The sequence below is a fragment of the Elephantulus edwardii genome, unplaced genomic scaffold, assembly GCF_000299155.1.
Source record: "Elephantulus edwardii isolate Elephantulus edwardi_28Jun2011 unplaced genomic scaffold, EleEdw1.0 scaffold00009, whole genome shotgun sequence".
NCBI lineage: Eukaryota > Metazoa > Chordata > Mammalia > Macroscelidea > Macroscelididae > Elephantulus > Elephantulus edwardii.
This window is the reverse complement of record NW_006399759.1, coordinates 34,889,828-34,897,933: the sequence shown is the minus strand read 5'-3', so window position 1 is coordinate 34,897,933 and position 8,106 is coordinate 34,889,828.

Below are 8,106 nucleotides of genomic sequence, written 5' to 3'. Positions count from 1 at the left end.
GCACCAGCAGCCAGGAAAATAAAAGACGCATTGCGATGGGAAAGTCTGCTGTTAGGGACCTCTCTAAAGTACTGAAGAGCAATGGTGTCTTTCTGGAGACTAAGGTGCGTCTGATACAGGCCATGGTCTTTGCAATCACTTGTTATGCATCAGAGAATTGGACAGTGACTAGGGAGGACAGAAGGAGAATTGATGCCTTTGAGCTTTGGTGTTGGAGAAGAGTATTGAGGGTACCATGGACTGCTAAGAAAACAACCAGATTCATCCTTGAGAAGGTTAAACTTGGCTGCTCCTTGGAGGAAAGGATTCTGAGGCTTTGTCTGACGTACTTTGGTCATGTTGTTAGGTGAGACTGGTCTTTGAAGAAGGACATCATGCTTGGCAGGGTGGAGGGCAGGCATAGGAGGGGAAGGCCCACTAGGAAGTGGATTGATTTGGTGACTGGGGTAATCAGGATGGGTGTGTCAGAGATAGTGTGATTGGTACAGGACAGAGCAGAGTTTAGGACTTGTACATAGGGTCCCTATGAGTCACAGTGACTCGACAACATATAACAACAACAACAACAGATAGGAGAAGATTAATTTGCTCATTAAAGGCACATTTTTATTTATTACCACTAGATGATTACACCACTGCTCTTCTAAACTTTTTTTCGAGAGTTTAAGCTATTTATATTCAAGGTATTATAAATGAAGAAAGATTTAATTTTGTTCAGTTGCCTGTTTGGGTTTGTGTGTGTGTGTTTGTGTGTGATTTAAATATACCAATAATAGGAATAAAATGGACTGTCACCTCCTGTTAAGAAATAATTGTCTAAGAAGCCTTATTGGAGACTATGAACCAACTTTATGAGGGATGCGTATGTGTGTGTGTATGCGAGTGCATGCTTGTGTGGCGCCTTTCTGGTTTCTCATCTCTTTTTTTTTCATGATTTGTATTTTATTGGTTGTTTTAAGGGCCAGTACAGAGACATGAAAAACCTGTACACAATTCTTAATGCACGTACCAAAAATCTAAAAAGCCATGTAGTTATAAATATTTTCTAAATTCCAGTGACCTTCCAGCTTTAAGTTTGGAGGAAAGTTTTCATAAAGAAGAAAATAAGTACCAATATCTTCAATTTTTGATAAGCTGTCACATCATTAAGTCCCACTAATTCACAATTTACTATCACACACACTACACATTCAAATTTTTAACCGTTCACAGCACATAACAAAGTTATTAGGAAAACTGGACTACCAAGACCAAAGATGTTACAGAATCCACATAGTTCTGACAGTGAGAAAGCAGGGAGTGGTTATGTTTAAGAAGAAATTTTACTAAACAGTGTTCTAATTTATGTATCTAAAAAACATGGAAAATAGACTTAATTTAAAATGTTTAAGTCATAAATGCATGACTGACTCCAAATTGTCATTCAATATACTATGTATTATGGGATATAAAAACTGTCCCCTTTCCCCATGGAATGTTACTTTAACATCCCACATTTTCTGGTTGTACCAAAAAATAAACAACCAGCAAATGATCTCACCTCTTAAAAAAAAGCATTTACACTTAAAAATGGGATGAGGTGGGATTTTCTTCTTCTTAAAAATGTTTCTAGAGCTACTAAAAACCTTGCATTTACAAAATAGTTGGTAAAAATATTCTTCTAGATTGTATAAGAAAGGAGATACAGGGACCGCTGATAAGACATGGTAGACAAATATTAATCAGACTTGGCTTCTTTTTCTTGTGCTTCATCAGAGGCTGGACTCTTCATTTTTAGTTTCTCCATTTTCTGCAGGTAAATCTTGTTTAGTTTCTTGGTTAGCCACTTCAGCCTGTTTTCCCTTTGCTCCCCTTTTCCCTTTTGTTTGCTCTTTTTTGTCAGAAGACTTCTCCTTTCCTGCTCCCTTTTTGGGCTTCGTTTCCACTTTTGCAGAGGGCTTAGCTGACAGCCTGGCTGATCTCCTTTTGGGCTCCTCCTTCACCACACCCTCGGCTGAGCTGACCCGGGGCCCGCAGCTCAAACCCGGTCCAGAATAGGTGATGCGGCCAGTCTTTCGACCACTACGTCCCGCCCTCTCCCGTGTCTCGCCCCCATCCTTTCCCGCCTCTAGAGGGGCTGCAGTCCCAGGGAATGGGGGGCGGGCACCCCCAGAGGCCTTGCTCACTGATGGTCGTTTCTCATCTCTTGTGTACCACCGGAACTGCTGTCATATGAGTTTTGTTAATTTTTCTTTTTTTTTTAAGTCAGAAACCCCCTCAAGTTGGACCCGACTCCTCACTGACCAGCATGAGAGAGGATTGCTCATGTTTCTTCTTCGGAGCAGCTGGTAGATTTGAACTACCTGTCTTTCATTTGGCAGCACAACTCCCTATCTAGTAGGCCACCAGAGCTCCGTAATTGTTTTTGGTAGTTAGTAATTTTATTTTGTTCATTCCCCCCTTTTGTTTGTATTTTAAAGAGGGTTTTTTGGTAGTTACGTAGAGGGAGGGATTACATTTAACAACTTTATAACACATTTATAACAATTTTATAACAAATTACATTTAACAATTTTATAGCAAATTTATAACAACTTATAACAAATTACATTTAACAACACTATAACAAATTTATAACAAACTAGCTTATCAGTGGTGTAACAGAAAACCCAACTATGCTTATATCCTCTCCCCATGTTATTGCTTTTGTAAAGAAAGGTGGTCAACTATCACATGCAAGCGAGATTCTGCTGAAGATTATATTTTAAAAAAGTGACTGGAACAGCACATCAGCAGAGAATTGCCAGATATGCAGGATGGGTTTAGAAGGGATCGTGGTACTAGGGCTATTATAGCTAATGTTAGGTGGATCTTGGCTGAAAGCAGAAAGTACCAGAGGAATGTCTATCTGTGTTTCACTGACTATGTAAAGATATTTGAATATGTGGACCACAACAGACTATGGCTAATTCTAAGAAGAATCAGAATCCTAGAAAACTTAATTGTGCTTATGTGAAACCTATACTTGGACCAGGAGGCAGTTGTCAGAACAGAGCAAGGAGACACTGCATGGTTCAAAATGGGGAAGAGTGTACACCAGGGATGTGTCCTATCTCCATATCTTTTCAATTTATATCCAGAACAGATTATCTGGGTGGCTGGACTCCATGAGGAGAGGAGTTATATGGCATCAAGATTGGAGGAAGACTCATCAACACTCTACGTTATGCAGATGACACAATACTGATTGCTGAAACTGAAGAGGACTTGAGGTGCTTGCTGCAGAAGGTCAAGGACTGCAGCCTTCAATATGGATTAAAGCTCATTATCAAGAAAACAAGGATTCTCACCACTGGGCCGATTGGCAACATCTTGATAAATAGTGAAGAGATTGAGATTGTAAACAGCTTTAGTTTTCTTGGCGCCACTTGGCATCAGCAGCCAGGAAATGAAAAGATGAACTGTACTGGGAAAGTCTGCTGTCAGAGATCTTTCCAGAGTACTGAAGAGCAATAATGTCAGTTTGGAGACTAAGGTGCACCTGCTACACACCATGATCTTTGAAGTCACTTGCTATGCATCAGAGAGCTGGACAATGACTAGGGATAATAGAAGGAGAATTGATGCCTTTGAACTGTGGTGCTGGAGAAGAGTATTGAATATACCATAGACTGCTAGGAGAAAAACAAGTTCATCCTGGGGAGGGTGAAGCCAGGCTCCTCCTTGGAGGCAAGTATTCTGAAGCTTTGTCTGACATGCTTTGGGCATGTTGCAAGGAGGGACAGTCCTGGGAGAGGGACATCATGCTTGGGAGGGTGAAAGGACAGTGCAGGAGAGGAAGGCCCTCAATGAGATAGATTGATTCAGTGACTGGAGTAATGGGGCTAGATGTGTCAGAGACAATGAGTTTGGCACAGGAAGGAGTGGAGTTTAGGGCTGTTGTACATAGGATCATTGTGAGTCACAGGCGATTTGACAGCACATAACAATAATAATAAATTACATTTATGTGTCAATCACAAATTTAAAATTATATTGTAAACATTTCTCTTTTTGAATCCTGAAGGACATAACTATTAGTGTTCAATCCAAAACTACCTAAAACTGTCCCTTTTACTTGTCCATAAGGAATTTATCTTTTAATGCTAGAATTCTTGCCTGCTGTTTAGGAGAACTGGATTCAATTATTGGACGGTAAACTTTATTTCTACGTAGTGCCTGTTGGTGGAGGTTAGCATATTGATAGGCTACATGGGTTTCAGCAGAGCTTTCCGTCTAAGTCAAGGAAGAAAGGTTTGATAATCTGTTTCTTAAAATCCACCAGTGAAAACACTCATCATGGTATTGGATCATCCCATGGTGCAGGACCTGGCAGCGTTTTGTTTGGTTGTACATGGGTCACTGTGACAGGTAACAGTGTATTTGCCAGTAAAGTTACCTTGTTGAAGATCTCTATTTTCTGTGTTTGTCTTTTAGTTACTCTCTGGTATCATTTCAGTTCTATATAAAGAACTCTTAATTTTTTTTAATAGTTAAATTTTTATTTTGAATTGTGGGAAGGTTTACAGATTTGTTTTCCATTCAACAATTCAAACATTTTGGGTGAAAGATTACATTAAAATTGGTTTTCTTTTTAAAAACAACTTTTCAAACTGTGCTTTGAAAGCTTACAGAGCAAAAGGGTTTTAGGTTCAAGAATGCACACACACGTTTCCTAAGAGATTGAAATCCCCCTCAAGGGGACATCACTCATCCCATTTCCTTCCAGTTTCCCATTCCCAACTTTCTGCCTTTTAAGACAAATGCTACCTTTTATATGTCAACTGGATTATTACTCTGAGAGTACCGAGGGTGGGGGGGGAGGGTTTGCACTTACAAACCACTATATTATTGGGCTGACAACTGAACCATACATAGGGGTTAGTCCAGTTTCAGACCTGAAGGGAGACTAAGGACCATTGTCTTGCGGGTTCTTTTCTCTCTCTGGCCAGCAAGCCTGGTCTCTTGGATGATTTTGAATTTTGCCCCATGTTCTTTCTTTCACTCTGTTCAGGAGCTCCTAATATAACCCTTTCAGAGAGGTTAGTGTTAACCATGCACCATATGGTTCTGGTCTTCAGGTCATGAGGATGAAGCTTGTCCTTTGGACTCTTTGCTCCTGATGAGGAAGAGACCAGTATAGTTGCACCTCAGATGGCTGCACACAAGCTTTTAAGACCTGCCACTGCTCAACAAAGTAGAATGCTGCAGTGTTGTTCAAAATGGCTTTCCTAGACCCTTGACTGCCACATGGCTGGGCAGGAACCCAAGAGAGGATTGGTTAGTTTTGCTATTTTCTCTTTAATTTTTTTATAGGACAGGTTTCATTATCACAGACCCCCTCAGCTTTTTTTTTTTTTTTGTTTGTTTTTTTATCTGGGAATTTCTGAATTTTGTTCTCCTTCTTGAAAGGCAGTTTTGTTAAATTTAGGATTCTTAGTTGACAATTAACTTTTTTTTTAACACTTTAAATATATATCATCCCTTTTGCATTCTATCCTCTCAGATTTCTGAGGAAAAAGTGACACATAATCTTCCTGAAGGTCTTGTGCTTGTGGCAATTTGTATCTCTTGCTACTTTCAAATTTTTTATTTTATCTTTCATGTCTGAAAGTTTAAATATGGTTAGATTTTGTTGAGTTTGAATTTTTAAATTCATGGCCTTTGTCAGATTTTGAAAGTTTTTTGTCATAATTTCTTTAAGCATCTCCTGCCCCACCACCCGCCTTCTCGCTTTATCTCATCTCCTTTTAGGATTTTCATGTTGAATATATTGGTTATCTTGATAGCATAGTATTCCGCAATTCCATTAGGCATTGCTCCATTCCTTGATAGTGATTTTTGCTCTTCAAATACAATCGGTTTTTGCTTGTTTCTTTGTTTAATTTTGAAGATTTCTTTATTCAGAATAGTTCTATGCTGATTTTGTAAACAGTCATAAACGTGATAATTGATGCTGCATGTTTTAGAGTGGTAGAATTGTTTGAGTCGCTAAAATAAAAAATGACAATATATCAATTCCAGCAGCACAGTTGCTTGTGGTCGGGATTCTTATTTCTTGTTATCTCATGCTCTATTTATGCCATTGTTTTGGCAGGTAGTCATTTGTAATTTATACCTGGTTCATGTAATTACAGTATACAGCTTTCCTCTGATCACAATTTATCTACCAAAAATATTATTGTCTTTATAGATGCTTGAATAGGTTAATTAGGCCAACAGACATAGTAAATTGCATTATAAATATGTCCATATACTAAAAAGGTTCTAGCAGAAAACATGGTGAGCATTTGTATGGAAAACATCTTTAAATTATATGAAATCCATGAATGCTATAATTATGTTTGGTAGATTTGAACATATTTAAATTTCATACACAATGCACACCCAGGCTATTCAGTCAAATTGTTGTGCTCTAATAATAATTTGTGCTTTTGAGAAAACAAATTTCAAAATTTGAGCTATCTTGCCTTTCTGTTAATTTTATAATGGATTAATCTTTGGATAGCGCTCCATGAATGGCTGCCTGGATTTTCTTTTTTCTTTCAATTCACTCATTAATACTTTCCACTTTATTTTATCTAAAAGATAATCATGATGTGTTCTTTATCATTTTTATATTCAGTTTCTTTGTTGTTTTTGCCGTTATGCTCCCTGGCTTGTCCCTTCTTCATAATCTTTGCTGTGTGTGAGACCATCAGTTTCAATGACTAGGATGATAGAAGGAGAATTGAATATACCATGGACTGCTGGGAGAACAAATAGGTTCATCCTGGAGAGGGTGAGACCAAGTGGCTTCTTGGAGGAACATCCTCCTGAGGTTTTATCTGACATACTTTGGACATGTTGCAAGGACGGACCAGTCCTTGGAGACAGACATTATGCTTGGGAGGGCAGAAGGACAGCACAGGAGGGGAAGACCCTTGGTGAGATGGGTTCAGTCAGTGACTGGAGTAATGGGGGTAAGTGTGTCAGAGACAATAAGGTTGGCTCAGGATAGAACAGGGTTTAGAGCTGTTGTGCATAGGGTCACTGTGAGTCGTAAGTGACTTGATGGCAAGTAACAACAACAATTGGTGTTTTGTGTTTTCCTTTACTTCTCTGACCATGCTTAGTACTATTTTGCATCTTCAGGAAAGGTGTGCATCAGTGATGCATATTATCTATTTCCATACCTTTTCAATCTATGTGCAGAAAAGATCATTCGGGAGGCTGGACTTCATGAGAAATCATGAGGTGGCATCATGATTGGAGGAAGACTCATTAACAATTTACATTATGCAGATGACATAACCTTGCTTACTGAAACTGAGGAGGACCTGAAGCACTTGCTGGGGAAGGTCAAGGGCTGCAATCTTCAATCTGGATTGAAGCTCAACATCAAGAAAACAAAGATTTTTATGCTGGGTCTATTGGCAGCTTCATGATAGATGGTGAAGATTGAGATATTTTTTTCAATTTCAATGAACATCTACAGAGATTTTGGAATTCCGTTTATTCATTGTTGCACTTTTCTCCCCCCCTACCCGTTCGCTCCTCTACTTGAAAAGCAAAAGAAAAACTTCTTTATTGGTACACAATCCCCCTGCATACCCCCCACCCCAAATATAATTCACTCTGCAACCCTCATTCCGTACTCTTATGATAAACATAATGCCCTAAAATATAATACTTTTAAACTATTCTCTCCCTCATAGACTTCAATGCAGTAAACATAATTGATCCAGTTTTTCTCAGTCTTACCCCCACCTCGATGTCAGCCTCATTCTACAACAGTGGCACCATATAGCATTTGTCCCTTTGTGACTGAGATACCTCATCAGCATTATGTCCTCCAGGGTCACCCATTTTGAATAATATTGCATGAGTTCCTTGTTTTTCAATGCAGCGTAGGATTCCACGGTGTGAATATACTACAGCTTCTCTACCCATTCATTTGTTGATGGGCACTTAGGTTGTTTCCAACTGAAGATTGAGATTTTTTAACCACTTCAGCTTGCTTTGGTTCCACAATCAGCAACATTCTTGGCTCAAGCAGTCAGGAAATCAAAAGATGAATTGCATTGGGGAACTCTGCTTTCAGGGACC